This window comes from Chenopodium album, chromosome 7 (genome assembly GCF_948465745.1).
Source record: "Chenopodium album chromosome 7, dcCheAlbu1.1, whole genome shotgun sequence".
Classification (NCBI taxonomy): Eukaryota; Viridiplantae; Streptophyta; class Magnoliopsida; order Caryophyllales; family Amaranthaceae; genus Chenopodium; species Chenopodium album.
The window spans coordinates 50,907,051-50,924,569 of NC_137840.1; the positions used below are offsets into that span (position 1 = coordinate 50,907,051).

A 17,519-nucleotide genomic window follows, 5' to 3' on the forward strand; every position below is an offset into this window, starting at 1 on the left:
GAAAACTGGAACAAAAAGACAAACACAACAACCATAACATGACAACGTTTTAGCAAAACCAAGCAAGCCTCAAGGTAATGAAATGCTCCATTTGGACTCACACGCAAATAAATGCACCAAAGAATACTTATCTTTCTCAATTCAAAGAGGGAAAACACGTTCCAAGATGCTCAAGGTTGAAAAAGACAAACCTAAACTAAGCATAGAGAACTAATGATTTCATTCTCCGCCCTAGCCCCAACCAAGACGGTCCACGTTCTCTCCACTAGCTTCAATTCATCCCCTAGCTAGCTCCTCATGATTCCTCGAGGGAACCGGAAAAAGAAATTTTTATGTGGAATCATAAGGTCATCCCGACATCTCAACTATGCATACTCTCTCCATAGGGTTGAAATCTATCTCCCTCCACCGTTCTTTGACCACGCCCCTCTAAAATCCAAGGGTCTTAAGTAGGGTTGTAATGTCATGGATAGGGGTTAAGGTTGGGAAACAATTTGAAAATTTTGGTGGAAATTCCTAAGTGAAGCATAAGAGTGGCCATCTCTCAATAACATCCTAAGAATTGAACCTATTCTCAAACTTAAAACCTTTCAAAACAAACCACACCACATTACTTCAATCCTTTTCATAATTTCAACATATTTTTTTTTTTTGTGAGTTTCAACTTTCTTGCCAAACCTTTTTTCATACTCTTTTCATGAATAATCTTTTAAAACCTTACTTGAACCAAATTACACAACTTTCTTGCTCAATTTCAACATTATCAAACTCGAACCTCACAAACCAATGCTTCACTAACTACAAGGGTTGGTAGAACATAGGCCAATAAGTTTGTAATATGGCTAAGTCAAGAAAGGGGAAATAAGGCTCAAATTGGTTATCAAGTGGGTGAATGTAAAAATGAAAACCAAATTTGTAACAAAACACAAAGAAAACAAAGAAAAATGAGAAGAAATGCCCTCTTCCTCCTCTAGAGTTATATGGTCACGGCCTTGGGAGCTAGACACCAAAACAAAGAGTAAGATATGCATAGTTAAGGATCCTAAATGCCGCTCACAAGAATGATGAAGGCTAAAACAAATGACGCTTACACGGGATAAGGCATATAACAAATACCAACCAAGGGAATCCTATCCACCATAGAGAGCAACACCATCTTACCACTTTCCCGTGAACTAGGGGTTCAAACGTCCTCAAAAGTTCTAAACCGGGCTACCTTAGCTTACAATGTGTCTAATTCAATCCTAAGAATTCTCAAACCGTGTAAACCCTCATCAACTAGGAAGATAAGCATTCAAAGACACATCGTCAAGATAGGCAAACCAATCCAAAAGAGTGGGCAAATTACAAATCAAAAATCATTTCAAATCATCATAATTATGCTTGTAACACAAAAAGGGGAAAACAAAACAAAATAAAGAGGAAGAAATCAAAAAGGTTCACATACGAGGCATATAATCCAATTAAATCCCAATCGTCATACAAGTGATCGCTCGATAACAACATCATATCAATGATCCCAGGTTTCATAGAACCAAAAGCAAACATACTCGAACCATTCAACTTCTTCCTAAGCTAAACCTAAGCTAAACACCCAAAGAAAAAGAAAATAAAAGAGAGGAAAGGTCTCACCAAACGCCGCTTGAAATGAAGACAAGATAAATTATGCAATCTCACCGAGGGGGCTCGATTTGCCCCTTAACTTCCTTCATCTCCATTTCCAAGCTTGAAAAGAGAGCCAAAACAAAAGAAACGACTGAGATAAAATAAAAATAAATAAATAAATAAGTCAAAAATAAAAGAAGGAAACTAAAACTTTAAACGAAATGAAGAAATAGAAATAAAATAAAACAATCAAAAAAAAATATTTGGATTAAGGGAAATTTGGATCATCGGGAGTTTGGATTTTTCTTCATAGGAGCGCCATCACCTACACAAACACTTGAAAATTCATTAGCAAAAGCTCATCAAAATAACCCAGAGACATCATCATCACAATCAAGAAGATAAATCAACATCAAAACATGATAAAGCCAACCGAACCATGTAAGCTCTACCACCTACAATGTAGTCCCTCCCCCCTACACTAGCATGATGATAATCCTTCCCCCACACTATCAAAAAACATCCCTTTGCTTCTTACACACCCTACCACACTAAAACAATGCACCGTCCGCGGTGCGCCAAATTAAAACATTGGGAGGGGGCAAAGGGGAGAAATAAAGAACAAGGGGGGCTAGTGGCCACTAGGGCCGGTTTCGTTATCATCTCCATCATCCTCGGTGTCGTAAGAGAACCCGTCCGGAGGGATGCCGTGTGGGTCCCAACCACCGGTGAAACCCGGAGGCCAACCATAGTGACTTCGAAAGAGGTCTTGTTGCCATTAAGGCAACGGGTCGAAAGGGGCGGGAAGCTGAAGAGGGGAAGGGTGGGTAAGGTTGACATATGGATAGTTAGGGTCACCCCTAAAATCGCTCCCCCCCGGGGCACGATAATCATACCCGGTTTCCGTTGGGTAGTCTACCCGGGAAACACCTTGGGAGGAGGGCCCTTGCCAATAGGGCTAAGTAGGTTTCGATCCCTGCCACTGAGGGACCGGGCCTTGTTGGGGTGGCCAATAGGGGTAATTGACCGGGGGGTGACCTCACCTCTATCCATGGCCGCACCATAGAGAGCTTGGGTTTGCATAAACATACCCTGCTGGTTCTCCATCAGGCTTTACATGCCAAGTTGCATGCTCATCATTTGTTGTTCAAGGCTACTCATGCCTTGATGTTGTTGTTGTTGTTGATGATGATGTTTTTGTTGTTGTTTTTGTTGTTGATGATGTTGTTGTTGCTGTTGTTGTTGTTGCTGCTGATGTTGTTGTTGCTGATCGACTACCATATTCCTTGCGCCACCCAAAGCAGTGGGTAACATACCATTATCTCGCGGAATTTTCCATACATTCCTAGCGTTCCGCTTCAAGGATGTACGGCTGGGGTAAGGCAAGATACAATGGTGCTCGCGCTCAACAATCCAAGCATGAAAATTATTGGCATCTGAAGTTCCTTGGAGGAACCCCGACCTTCTCATTTGTTTTATGTCAATGAATAAATCCTTGTCGGCCCCAATTTGAGCGCATTAGGGGAAGAAGCGTTCATAGTTAAGCTTCTTGGAAATCCTTGTGATCATCCCACCAAGGGCAATTTCTCCCGTCTTGTGACCCGACTTGATTGCTTCGCAGCACATGACGAACCAGTACCCCATGTTGAGCCGCCCTCTCAAATCCTCCCTAGTAGCAACCCACAAAGTAAAGAGCTCTTCATGCGAGATCTTACTCAAGTCTTGCTTGCTAAACACCGCATACCCCAGAATACGGTGAAGGATACGGAGAACGGGGTGGATAATTTGGTTGGCCACCAAACACCTAGTGTTGAACTCTTCAAAATTGGTAATCGTTTGCCACCATCGAAATGCATCGTACTCTAGGAATAGGCTCAATGAAGGGGCAAGGAGGTCCGCCTCAAGATTCAAATCCAACAATGTATTGAGATTAATAAGAGTCATAGTGTGCTGGTTGTTGAACAATTGAAGGAAATTTGGAAGTCGTTGTTCCCATAAGGCTCTATTTCAAATGAGGCCAAGAATTCGAAGGTGGGCTCTTTATATGTTCGAAATTGATGCTTGATGAACTCATTCATCCCTAAGTTGTCAAGGAGCGACCTTATGTCATCGTTCATCCCCAAAGCTCTCATGGAGCGTTGATCATAGTGTCTCGTGGGATTTAGCTTTCGTCCTTGAAGGTCATTAAAGAAAGTAGCATGGACCTTGTTCAAGAATTTCAATCGAGGGGGAACATTTGGTCCTTGAGCTTGAGTTTGAGTACTCGGTTCCTCAACCCTTAACCGGGGCTCCTTTCTACTCTTCCTTTTATTCATTGTGGCCTCAAGCAATACAAACAACCTTACCAAAAGAGAACTCCCTTCGAACTCAACCGATAATTGAAACACAACAACAACAACCCAAGCCTTAACAATCTGCAAAAAGGTTAGTACCAACAACTAAACACACAAATATAGCTCCAAAAACAACTAGAATCAACAACAAAGCACTCAATCACAATACATTAGGATAATAAGCAATTTTCATGAAAATAGTTGCATTATCATCAATACTAACACAAAATTGCTCAACTTAATTCCATGAAAATAGCTTCCAAATCAATAATGTTAACAAAAATGTCCCAAAATCACTAAATATCACACTAACAACCAACAAATCCTTAGCAAAGAAAATCAAAATCACATGAAACTCACTCAAGCTAAACCATGCTTAATAACTAAAATTTTTGCATAAACAAGTGAAAATAAGCAATAAAATAGCAAAATTTAGAGTTATACCACTTAGTAGAAGCTTGAACACCACTAAGAACCCCCAAGAACACCACCTTCAACTAAGCTTGCACACCATAAAAATGAAGGATTTTTGGGTATTTTGGAGAGAGAAAGTAGGAAAATTTGTGAGTAGAGTGAAAAATTTTGATGGAATTGAAGGAAAATCAATGGAATTTGTGAGAAATAGGTGAAATTGAAGGGTTAGGGTTTGAGTTTGTGAGGAGAGAGAGGAGAGCATGAAATAGGGCTTGTGAAAATATGAGGGCGAAATGGGGAAGAAGAGGTTAAAACCCGATTTTCCAAGCTCTACGCGCCCGCACAGGAAGTTGCGCGCCCGCTCAGGGGTCGCGCACTAGATCGCGCAGACTCACTGCCTCAAATCTCCAATTCTGAGCAAAAGTGTGCGGGTTCTGACAGTACTTGCGCGCCCGCACACCCTTCCCTGCGCGCTCCCACAGAGGTCGCGCACTAGGTCGCACAAACCTTCTGTCTCAAATCTCCAATTTTGAATAAAAGTGTGCAGGTTCTGACAGGGCTGCGCGCCCGCACACTTTACATTGCGCGCCCGCACAGAAGTCGCGCACAGGGTCGCGCAGAGCAAACTTCAATTTCTTTCTCCTCTCATCTTCGATATAGAAAAACCTTTACTCCTTCATCATCCAAACACCTGTCAACCAAAAGGGGAAAAATAAAATTCAAATTCAAAAAAGAAAGTGAAATCGGAATATATAAAATAATATAGAAAGGAGTTAGAAACTCGGGTTGCCTCCTGAGAAGCGCTTCTTTATGAGGTCACTAGCTTGACCATGAGGAAAATTCTTCAAGTGGGAGGATTGGGATCCAAAGGATCAAACATTATACATTCGATGACACCAACTTATTCCTTGCAAAAGTAATGCTTTAAATGATGACCATTAACCATAAACTTGTTACCATCCGCATCTAACTCAAAGGAGCCATAAAGAGTAGTCTTTGATATCACAAAAGGACCCGACCACTTTGATTTGAGTTAACCCGGAAACAAACGAAGCCTTGAGTTGAAAAGCAAAACCTTGTCTCCAACCTTAAAGCTCTTGTTTCGAATATGTTGGTCATGCCACTTTTTTGTCTTTTCCTTATATAACCTTGAGCTCTCATAAGCATCATCTCTAAGCTCTTCAAGTTCATTGAGCTTAAGCAATCTCTTCTCACCGGCCAACGATAAATCCATATTGAGCTCTTTGATGGCCCACCAAGCCTTGTATTCTAACTCAACCGGAAAGTGACAAGTCTTTCCATAGACCAACCTATAGGGGGTCGTGCCGATTGGAGTCTTGTACGCCGTCTTAAGAGCCCATAGTGTGTCATCAAGTTTGAGAGACCAATCTTTCCTTGATTTTTTCACCATCCTTTCAAGAAGATTTTTGATTTCACGATTCCGGACCTCCACTTGTCCTTGAGTTTGAGGGTGGTAAGGTAATCCAACCTTGTGATGAATGTCATACCTCTTGAGAAGAGCTTTAAATTGCTTTTTGGTGAAATCGGAGCCTCCATCACTAATTAGCACCCTCAGAACCCCAAACCTAGGAAAAATGATCTTGTTTAGAAGCTTAAGCATAACCTTGTGATCATTGGTAGGTTAGGGTATGGCTTCAATCCATTTTGTCACATAATCAACCGCTACCAATATATATAGATTTCCACAAGAAGAAACGAAAGGCTCCATAAATTCCACTCCCCATACATCAAAGGGCTCAACTTCCAAGACATTTTGTTGAGGCATTTCATCTCTTTTGGTTATGCCACCACTCCTTTGACACCTATCACATTGTGCAACGAACTTGTGGGCATCCTTATGCATCGTTGGCCACCACAATAGAGATTGAGAGATTTTTGCCACCGTTTTATCAACACCTCCATGTCCTCCACATGGTAATGAATGGCAATGCTCAAGAACTCCTTCAATTTCATGATCAGAATACATTTCCGAAAAAGGCCATCTCCGCATTGTTTGAACAAGTATGGGTCGTTCCAAAAATACCTCCTCACTTCCTTATTCTTTTGCTGAGAAGAAAACTCCGAGGGAGTGACTCCAAAAGCTAGATATTTAGCAATGTCTGCATACCAAGGGCTACATGTTGAATCCATAGCCATTAGAGCTTCAAATCCTATCTCATCATTGATTGGTACATCATCTTTGTTCTCAAAAAGTAGCCTAGACAAATGATCCGCAACGTAGTTCTCCGCTCCCTTTTTGTCCCTCATTTCCATGTGAAAATCTTGAAGAGAGAGAACCTAACGGATTAGGCGAGGCTTTGTTTCCTTCTTAGTCATGAGATATCGCACCGCAATATGATCCGTGTACACAATCACCTTAGAGAAAATAAGATAGGACCTAAACTTATCAAAAGCAAAAACAACCGCTAGCATTTCCTTCTCCGTTGTTATATAGTTGTTTTGAGCTTCATCAAGAGTCCTACTTGCATAGTATATGACACATGATTTTCCTTCTTTCTTTTGTCCAAGAACGGCACCCACTGCAAAATCACTAGCGTCGCACATTAGCTCAAAAGGCAAGCTCCAATCCGGAGCTTGCACAACAGGAGAGGAAATGAGAGCTTCCTTGAGCTTACGAAATGCTTCAAGGCAGGCCTCATTGAAGTTAAAAGCAACATCCTTTTTTAGTAATTCGGTCAAAGGTTTGGCGATTGATGAAAAGTCTTTGATAAATCTTCGGTAAAAACCGGCATGCCCAAGAAAAGCTCGTACTCCCGTGATAGAAGTAGGAGGGGGCAATTTCTCAATCGCCGAAACTTTGGCCGGATCCACCTCAATGCCATTTTTTGAAACTTTATGGCCGAGGAAAATGCCCTCCTCAACCATGAAGTGGCATTTTTCCCAATTCAAAACCAAACTCGTCTCTTGACACCTTTTCAAAACTTTTTCAAGGTTAAAAAGACAAGTGTCAAAAGACGAGCCACCAACACTAAAATCATCCATGAAAACTTCAATTTCTTTTTCAAGCATCTCAGAGAAAATAGAGGTCACGCATCTTTGTGTAGGGAATAATTTCAAGCCTTAATCCCACTAGCTTGAACCCCACTGTGATCATACACTAAAGTACGGTGGCGTCCAAAGGGAAAGAAGATAGAGCAAAAGAGTCGCCAACAAGTTTTTTAGGAACTTGTAAACCGTTCACGAGGTGAAGGTTACACCCCTTAACGATCCAAGAGATCGTCAACTCCATAAGGTCTAGAACCAAATAAGGTTTCGGGGATGATGGTACAAATCCAACCTAAAAGAGATTGAACCTGCCCTAATAATAGGCCTCTACTTTATTCTGATCGTATTCATGTGCGCTTTCTAATTAACATACAATCAATAGGATTACCCTAAACCTGTTTATCTATGTTGGTTGAATTTAATGAACAAATAAACTATTATTGGCGATCACTTGAAATTATAATCAAATTAACCCTAAACAAGATTATTAATTATCTTATTAAGCGTGATTACAAGTACCAAATTTCCTTTAAACATGCAATAAAAGCGTGATCAAGCAATAACAAAATAAATATCATAATAATAATAACGACAATAATAAATTATAATAATGATAATATCATCATAAATAAAATAATCATCATCAAAATAATAATAATAATAATAATATTCATAATCATCATAATCATAAATTATAATAATCATAATCATAATCATATTCACGTTAATATTAAAGCATAATAAAAATAGCAAGATCCTAGGCATGATACTAACAAGATTAATAACAAACCCTAGCATGTCACTAAGCAATAAAAATCAAATCTTTAACCTAACATGATACTAACAATCATAAATATTAGGAAGAACATAGGAAGCATCGCAGGAATCATAATTAGCATATTTGATATTAAAATTACCCTAGACATGATACTAGGAATATCATAATAACAATGTAAACATGATTTCTACATCATAATATCAATTAAACCATTAAAGTACTTACTTTGATGCCTCGTACCTCTTTCTAATTACAAAATACACACGTTAGTAACTTCAAGGAAAATAATAAACAAACAATTAAATTAAATAATCGAAAGAGAGATTTGGGACCAAACCCTCAAAAATTAAACCTTTCACGCCTAGGGCGAAGGCAACTTCGAATATGGCTAGGTGTTTCTAGATCTTGTGAATGCGGAATTTTGTATGAAAAAGCAAAGTTTAGAAGAAAGAATTGAATGATTAAGAGAATGCTAATTAAAACTGATTGTAGGTGAATGATGGATGTAGATTATTGAATGAAAACGGAGTTTTTAATACGATATTTATAGAGAAAATCAGCCAAAAAGATAAAATAAACAAAACAAAGTCAGACGCACAAAAAACAGAGTTGGCGCCAACCCCGGCTAACTGGCGCCAGGCACCAACACTAGCGTCAGGCGCCAAGGCCTGGGGTTAGGCGCCAAGCCTGATTTTAACGCGTTTTCGAAAATCAGATAAATTTGCCGTACTGGAGGATAAAATCATATAATTTCCTCGAAAATGCTATTTGATTTTGATTAAAACTCTGAAAAGTCAAAAGTCAATTTATCAATGTTAATTGAATTAGGAATGAAAAGAACCTTCTAGAAGACCAAAACCATTCCTAATTGCATTAGGAATGATAAATCATATTAGGCCCTCCCCTAGATCATTGGGCCGTACATAAAGCTCAAACCGGGCCCAGTTTAGTAAATTGGCCATAACTTCCTCAATATTCATCGGAGTTGCGCTTATAATATATCGTTGGAAAGGTCTTTGCAAGCCCCATCCAACTATACTACTATTGGACCCATATCATGGACCAAACAAACTGGATTGGCTGTTTTCTTAAAATAAGTTTTCAAAAACAGAGAGAAGAGAAAAGAAATAAAACTTTCCGCAACACTAGACTTTCCACACTTTCACTTCATTCGATTATGATTTGACGTGAAAGGTACTCATCACTGGGTTTGGTTTTGGGGAGACACAAATGGGTGTCTACACTTTGAAAGGTGGAAGGAGCATTGCATAAACCGAATGGCATTCTTCGGTATGCAAATGTCCCATATGGACATGTGAAAGTAGTTTTCTCTTGATCGCTTGGATGGATAGGGATTTGGAAGAATCGTGAATACCCATCCAAGAAACAAAAGAAAGCATGTTGAGAGAGCCTCTCAAGCATTTGGTCCATGAATGGTAGAGGAAAATGATCTTTCTTGGTGTTTTTTTTCAATCTCCTATAATCAATGCACATTCTCCACCCGGTCACCGTCCGGGTGAAGATTTCCTCTCCTCCTTCACCTTCTATTATGGTCATCCCACCCTTTTTTGGAACTACATGAACCGGGCTAACCCATTTGCTATCGGAGATAGCATAGATGATGCCCACCTCACGTAGTTTCAAAATTTCTTTCTTCACAAACTCTTGAAGGTTGGGGTTCAACCTTCTTTGAGGTTCAATGGAGGTGGAATGATCATCTTCAAGATGAATAAGATGCATGCATAAAGAAGGGCTAATACCTTTGATATCATCAATGCTATACCCTATCATATCCTTATATTTTCTCAAAACATCAAGAAGTTTTTCCAAATTAAGACCATCTAGGGTAGCATTGACAATAATAGGGTATTTTCCCTCCTTATCAAGAAAAGCATATTTCAAAGAAGGGGGAAGGGGCTTGAGTTCTACCTTGGGAGGAGGCTTAGAACTCTCCTCCAATTTCTCCTCCTTGGACTCAAGCTCGATCTCAACTTGTTGTTCAACCTCCTCCTTTGAGGATTCCTCCATTGCCATGACAAAATCTTTAGCCTCTTGAGAGTAGAACTCTTCTTTGCATGTAAGAGCTTCTATCATTGGATCTTGAGGACTCATCACGACCCTCCCCAAGCGATCTAGCTCCTCATTAACAACATCAACTCTATAGCATTTTTCAACCATGGGGGTCTTGAGCAACTTAGAAAACTCAAAGACAATCTTCTCATCGGCCACCTCACATGTGATGGTGTTGTTCTTGCAATTGATGACCGCCCCAAAAGTTTTAAGAGCTTCACGTCCCAAAATCAAAGGAGTGTTAACATATTCCTCCATATCCATCACTACAAAGTCACAAGGCATGTAGATGTGTCCCACTTGAATTGGAACATCCTCAAGCTCTCCACAAGGTAATTTCACCGACCGATCGGCCAATTGAATTATCTTCCTCGTAGGGATCATCTCTATATTGAGTTTTTGAGCAATGGATAGAGGGATTAAACTAACACTTGCTCCAAGATCGGCTAAGGCGCCCCTAGCTTCCATGTTCCCAATTTTCACCGAAAAAGTAAAACTTCCCGGGTTTTTTCCTTCTTGGGCATCTTATGTTGGATAAGGTGCACTCACTTGATGTGGAAGGGTGATAACCTCATCATTGAGCTTCCTCTTGTTGGTGAAAATATCTTTGAGGAACTTGGAGTAAGATGGCATTTGTGTCACAACTTCAAGAAAAGGGAGGTTGATATGCAAATTCTTCATGACACTAAGAAATTTTGCAAACTTGTCATTCAACTTCCTCTCCGCAAGCCGACCGGGAAAAGGAAACGGTCCATCAAGATTCCTAGCCTCACTAGGAATTGAAGTTGTCTTCTCATTGTCAAGCTTCTTCTTGTCCGAACCTCCTTCTATCTCATCACCCTTTTCTTTCTCACCTCCCTTGTTTTCATTCACACTCTGCTCTCCTCCCTTCTTTTCCTCACTATCCACTTCATTTGGCCCTTCATAGGAAGATCCCGACCTCAATGTGATTGCCTTGCATGTATCGGGTTTTGAGTAGTGAGATGGGTTAGGTTGTGGTTATTCGGGTTGAGTAGATGGTGAATTGAAATGAGTTCTCTCGGCCAATTGAGCTAGTTGTGAATCAAACATCTTGTTTTGAGCTCTTATCTCTTGCATTTGTTGCCCAAAAGATTGCATTTGTGCATGCATGGCTTGGAGGAGTTGAGTTTGAGTTAGCTCCGCTTGAGGTTCTTGTTCTTGATCATTTCTTTGAGGTGCTTGGGTTTGATTGTTGTATTGGTTGTTCCTTGGATAGCTTCCCCTTGGGTTTTGGGGTTGAGATGGAGGTGGATTTTGATATTGAGGGTTGGAGTTGTAGGAAGGTTGAGCTTGTTGGTTCCATTGTTGAGGTTGAGTTACAAACCCGGGTGGTGGTTGTCTCCAAGCTACTCCACCGCCGCTTCCTCTAAATCCCTCTTGCCTTGTGTTGTATGCCGCCACATGCTCGGGGCTTAAACCTCCACAATAAGATGTATCATGGTTCGTTCCTCCACAATTTTGACAAGAGAAAGAGTTAACTTGAGAGGAGCTTGCTCCACCGCTTGAACTTGCATTCACACTCGTGTTCAACTTGGAAAGCCCTTTTGTTAGTTGATCAATTTGATGTTGTAATTGATCAACTTTCTCCAATTCGTAAATACCACCTTTCTTTGGAGCATTTCTTCTTCGCCCCCCCCCCCCCCCCCAAGAGTAATTCTTTGCTACCTCTTCTATTGTGGCTTCAACTTGATTTTGAGGGATTTTGATTAATTGACCACCCGCCCCCGCATCCAAATTGGCTCTTGACATGTGCTCCAATCCGTCGTAGAAAAATCGCATGAGCAAGCCTTGATTATACTCATGGTGGGGACACGCTTGTATCAACTCTTTGAATCTCTCCCATGCTTCACCAAGACTTTCATCGGCTTCTTGCTTAAATGATGCGATTTTCCTTCTCATTTTGGCGGTCTTCTCCTCGGAGATAAATCGCTTCAAGAACTCCTTTACCACCTCCCTCCATGTTGTGAGAGTGTTAGGCTTTACTTGCTTTAGCTATTTCTTTGCTCGTCCGATGAGAGTTTGCCGGAAAGGGTGCATACGAATGTAGTCTTGACTCACTTCATTGGTTTGCATCATTGCGCACAATTCAAGGAATCGGTCCAAATGTTCAATAGGGTCCTCACTTGCACTTCCGGAAAATTGCTCCGATTGGACCATTCTAGTATATTGTGGATGGATTGAGAAGTTGGTTACCGTGACGGGTAGCAAAATCCCTCCCGTGAGCTCATAATCCTCCGGATTTCCGAACTCACGAAACAAAACATCATTTTCTTGTCCCTCCATTGATCTGCTTTGTGAACTTGAAGAGTAAGTATCACTCTCACCAAAACCAATTCCCTCGTCTTGATAAAGCCTACGGACTTGTCACAAGGTTCGGTTGATCTCATGGTCAATTTGATGTGGGGTGCTCCTTGAGACCTCCTAAGCATTCACCAAATATAGACACCCATTTGTGTCTCCCCAAAACCAAACCCGGTGATGAGTACCTTTCACGTCGAATCATAATCGAATGAAGTGAAAGTGTGGAAAGTCTAGTGTTGCGGATAGTTTTAATTTCATTTCTTTTCTCTCTGTTTTTGAAAACCTATTTTAAGAAGACAGCCAATCCAGTTTGGTTGGTCCATGATATGGGTCCAATAGTAGTGTAGTTGGATAGGGCTTAAAAAGAGCTTTCCAACGATATATTATAAGTCCAATTTCGATGAATATTGAGGAAGTTACGGTCAAATTACTAAACTGGGCCTAGTTTGAGCCTTATATGCGGCCCAATGATCTAGGGGAGGGCCTAATATGGATTTATCATTCCTAATGCAATTAGGAATGGTTTTAGTCTTCTAGATTCTTCTAGAAGGTTCTTTTCATTCCTAATTCAATTAGCATTGATAAATTGACTTTTGTTGACTTTTTAGAGTTTTAATCAGAATAAAAGAATATTTTTGAGGAAAATACGATTTTATCCTCCTGTATGGTTAATTTCTATCTGATTTTTAGAAAATGCGTCAGAAATTTAATCAGCGCCAAACGCCAGTCATTAGCGCCTGACGCTAAGCTTGGCGCCTAGCGCTAGCGTTAGCACCTGGCGCTAATGTCAGCGTCTGGCGCTAACCTTGTTTTTGCGTGTCAAAACTCTGTTTTGATTTTCTATCTTTTTGGCTGATTTTCTCTATAAATAGTCTTCTAAAAACTCCGTTTTGATTCACCAACTCTCATCAAGAAATTCTTTATATAAATTTCTCTCTCTTTTCTAAACTAGCCTTTTCTCAAATACAAAATTTCGCATTCACAAGACCTAGATACACCTAGCATTATTCGAAGTTGCCTTCGCCCTAGACGTGAAAGGTTTTAATTTATGAGGGTTTGGTCCCAAATCCCTATTTCAATTATTTAATTTAATTGTTTATTATTATTTTCCTTGAAGTTACTAACGTGTGTATTTTGTTATTAGAAAGAGATACGAGGCATCCAAGTAAGTGCTTTAATTGTTTAATTGATATTTTGATATAGAAATCATGTTTAGGTTATTATTTTGATTCCTAGTATCATGTTTAGGGTAAAATTTACAATATCAAATATGTTTATTATGATTTTTGTGATGCTTCCTATGTTCTTTCCTAATATTTATGTTAGTATCATGTTAGGGTTAAAGCTTTGATTTTTAATGTTTAGTAATATGCTAGGGTTTGTTATTAATCTTGTTAGTATCATGCCTAGGATCTTGCTATTAATATTATGCTTTAACATGAACATGTTTATTTCTATGATTATAATTATTTATTATGATTATAATTATTATTATTATTTGTTAATATTATGTTGCTTGATTTATTCATTATTATTGCTTGATCACGCCTTTTATGCATGTTTAAAGGGAATTGGTACTTGTAATCACGCTTAATAAGATAATTAATAATCTTGTTTAGGGTTAATATGATTATAATTCAAGTGATCGCCAGTAATAGTTTTGTTTGTGCATTAATATTCAACCAACATAGATTAAACAGGTTTAGGGTTAATCCTATTGATTATATGTTAGTCAGAAAGCGCACATGAATACGATCAGAATAAAGTAGAGGCCTATTATTAGGGCAGGTTCAATCTCTTTTAGGTGGGATTAGTACCTTCATCCCCGAACTACCAGTCATGGTTCTAGACCAATTGGAGTTAATGATCTCCTGGATCGTTAAGGGATGTAACCTTCACTTCGTGAACGGTTTACAAGTTCCTAAAACTTGGTGGCGAATCTTTTGCTCTATCTTCTTTCCCTTTGGACGCCACAGTACTTTAGTGTATGATCATAGTGGGGTTCAAGTTTGGGGTAGTGCTTGAAATATTCCCTACAGTTTTTAGCGACTCCACTGGGGAGGATTTCTATTTTAATTCCTGAAATTTATGTCGGCAATGATTTAGAATGAGTGGATGAGACTCGAAAAGTTCTAACTATTTCATGTGCGTAATTTTGATTAACATTATTGTCATATGCATAAAAAAGATCTCATTGGAAAGACCATCCGTAATGAGTTAAAACATAGGATTTTTACACGTAGGAAATTTGAGGAATATCTTTCACAACTAGAATCGAAATAACACTGCGCGAAACTGGAAAATTTTATCGAGCACAGAAAGCTTCTAAGGCATGTAGGAACTAGCGTCAGCAAACAAAGATTAGTGCCACCTTTTGGCTTTAGCGCCATACGGCAGTCCCTGTCGCCAGGCGCTAAAGGCAAAAAGTGGCGCCAGCCTCTGTTTGCTGGCGCCAAGTTCTTCCAATACCGAGCCAGAAATATGCGTTCTAATTTCGACCAGTTTTTAGCATTGTTTGCTCGATCCTACTTCCTGATTGAGTTTTTCTCACTTTTCTGAAACCCATATGTGTTCTACATATGGACATAACCCTCTGGGAATTCATGCTCCATCTACCTGATTGAACGCTCTGAGCAACAAAGGGTACATCCAAGAATGTTGAATTCACCAAACCATGGAAGCGAGTTTTTCTTAACTCGCGGTGTCCCATCCATTCGCGCCAACCCTTCACGGTTAGGATTCCGCGCGATGCATCCGGACAATTAACCATGAACCCTCTATTGACTAACCCATATCCTGAACTTTAGAGAACTAAAGCCATGGTTAGGTTGCAAACTCATTGCATCATATTGTGCCTACTTGACTAATTGTGCATTATTGCTTGTGCATTCTCTATGTGTTTTTTCCTAACCGTTTGTTTGACTTGTGTTAAAACCAAATAAATTGCTTAATGTCTAAAAGACTTTGCTTAATTGATTAATTAATTTTGGTACGACTTAGGGCATTGAAGGTTTTAACTGATAATTAATTGATTAATTAATTAATTAATTGGCAACTCAAGAAGAAGTCAACGAACTTAAGAATCAATTTGCTACCGTGACTGAGGCATTGAAGGTTTTAACCCTCAAAATCAATGACCCTATGAAGCAACAATAGATGGATCTCATGCAAGAAAGCTTGAGCAAGCTATCTAGTGATTACAAGTTTCAAGGCATTAGTTCACAAGGGGTCCTGGTGGACAAAGAACTTCTTCCGCATAAGTTCAATGCCAACGACATCCCAAAATTCAAGGCAACAGATAATCCTTACCTTCACTTTAGAGCCTTTGAAACTATGATGAACATTAAGGGGATTGATAAGAAAGTCTTTCATTCCTTGTTTTCCTTATCTCTTGAAACCGTTTGTCAACAATGGTTCTTCTCCCTGGACAAAGAGAAAACCTCTACCTGGGAATCGATGGTAAACGCTTTCATTGATAGGTATAAATGCAATATCCAAGTCGAAACTGATTATAGACAACTTGAAATGTTAAGACAAAAAAAGAATGAAGGCTTTACTTCTTTCTTCAATAAGTGGAGGGAAACTTCCGCTAAGATGATTGAGGTGCCCACCGAAAAAGATTCTGTGAGGATGTTTATCAAGAACTTACAAGAAAAGTATTCAAATCACTTAAAATATCAACACAACTTGAATACTTTCAGGACCGTTTATGACATCGGAATCGAGATCGAAGACGACCTCGCAAAGCAAAAAAGCTACTAACAATAGTAACCACGGTGGCTGGAAAGGAAAGAAGAACGACAATCCTTCTTCTTCCGAAAACGCCCACTCTAGTAACAATCTTAGTACCTTTGATCTTAGTGAAGTTTTAGCCATGGATAACCAAGGATCTAAGAAGCAACTAAGGACTGACTTCACCCCCATTGGGATGAGCTACGATACTGCCTTCGATCGACTCCATGCCAAGGGACTCATTACTCCCATTGGACCTATTCAAGATCCCGCACATGAAAAGATATTGCCTACGTGGAATCCAAATGAACACTGCAAGTACCATCAAGGTAGGTGTCATGCTACTGAGAGTTGTTGGAAACTAAAGGAGGCTATCCAACATTTGATTGATAATAACAAGCTTCCCATGCCTCCAGCTAACAAGAAGAACGAGTGATGATAAAGCAAACGACACAAAACAAGAGGCGAGCTTCAACGACAAGATTTCGTGGCCTCTTTTTCTATTTCTTTTTTTATTTACCCTTTCCCCCAATAAGTCTAGCATAGGCACCTTTTTATTCCCCTTATATTAACTTTGTAGATTCTTTCTTTTTTCCTTTTAATAAAATAAGCATTTATTTTCTTGCATATGATCATCGCATTACATTGCACAAAAAAAAAAAAAAAAAAAAAAAAAAAAAAAAAAATCCATGTCGAACTAAACACAAGGTATACCAATGATTTGAGGCACCCCTTGTAGCCACATCATATTACCTTTCACCCTTCAAATATACAATCCTTTTTTGATAAACAACTTTGAGCCTCGTCTAACGATAGACCTTTCTTCTTCAACCCATATCTACCTAATCTTGGGATGGGATGGTGTGTAACTTATGCAATTTCAAAAGCTTGAGTGATTTCAAAAGATCAAAATAAATAAAATAAGGAAAAATAAATAAAAGCGTACAAAAAGGGCAAGTGTTCCAATGTCTTTGACATGAACATGTCTTTGATATGAGCACATCTCAGATTGCGTCTCTTATCGAGTGCTCGGTAATGTGCCTGAGAGACATGAATGCCAAGTAAGTGATAGACTGCATGATCGGGATTGCCCACACTTATTAAAATAAAATAAATGCTAAAGCAAAAATAAAGAGCTAAAAAAGAGTAGAAACTCAAGCATAAAAAAAATACAAAGATTCAAAAGCGAGGTTGCACACCTTGGGGGCTTATCGAGGGTCTTGAGCATTTATCCCTTCTTCTTCAAGCCTTTAGCCTAA

General features: G+C 39.4%; 1 non-coding gene across 1 annotated transcript; it reads left to right on the forward strand.

Annotated features, from left to right (window-relative positions):
- The first annotated feature begins 12,021 nt into the window (after positions 1–12,021).
- Positions 12,022–12,129, forward strand: LOC145641066 (small nucleolar RNA R71). Its single transcript, XR_014115138.1, has one exon. It is a non-coding gene; the product is annotated as a small nucleolar RNA R71 (small nucleolar RNA).
- The last annotated feature ends 5,390 nt before the right edge of the window (positions 12,130–17,519 follow it).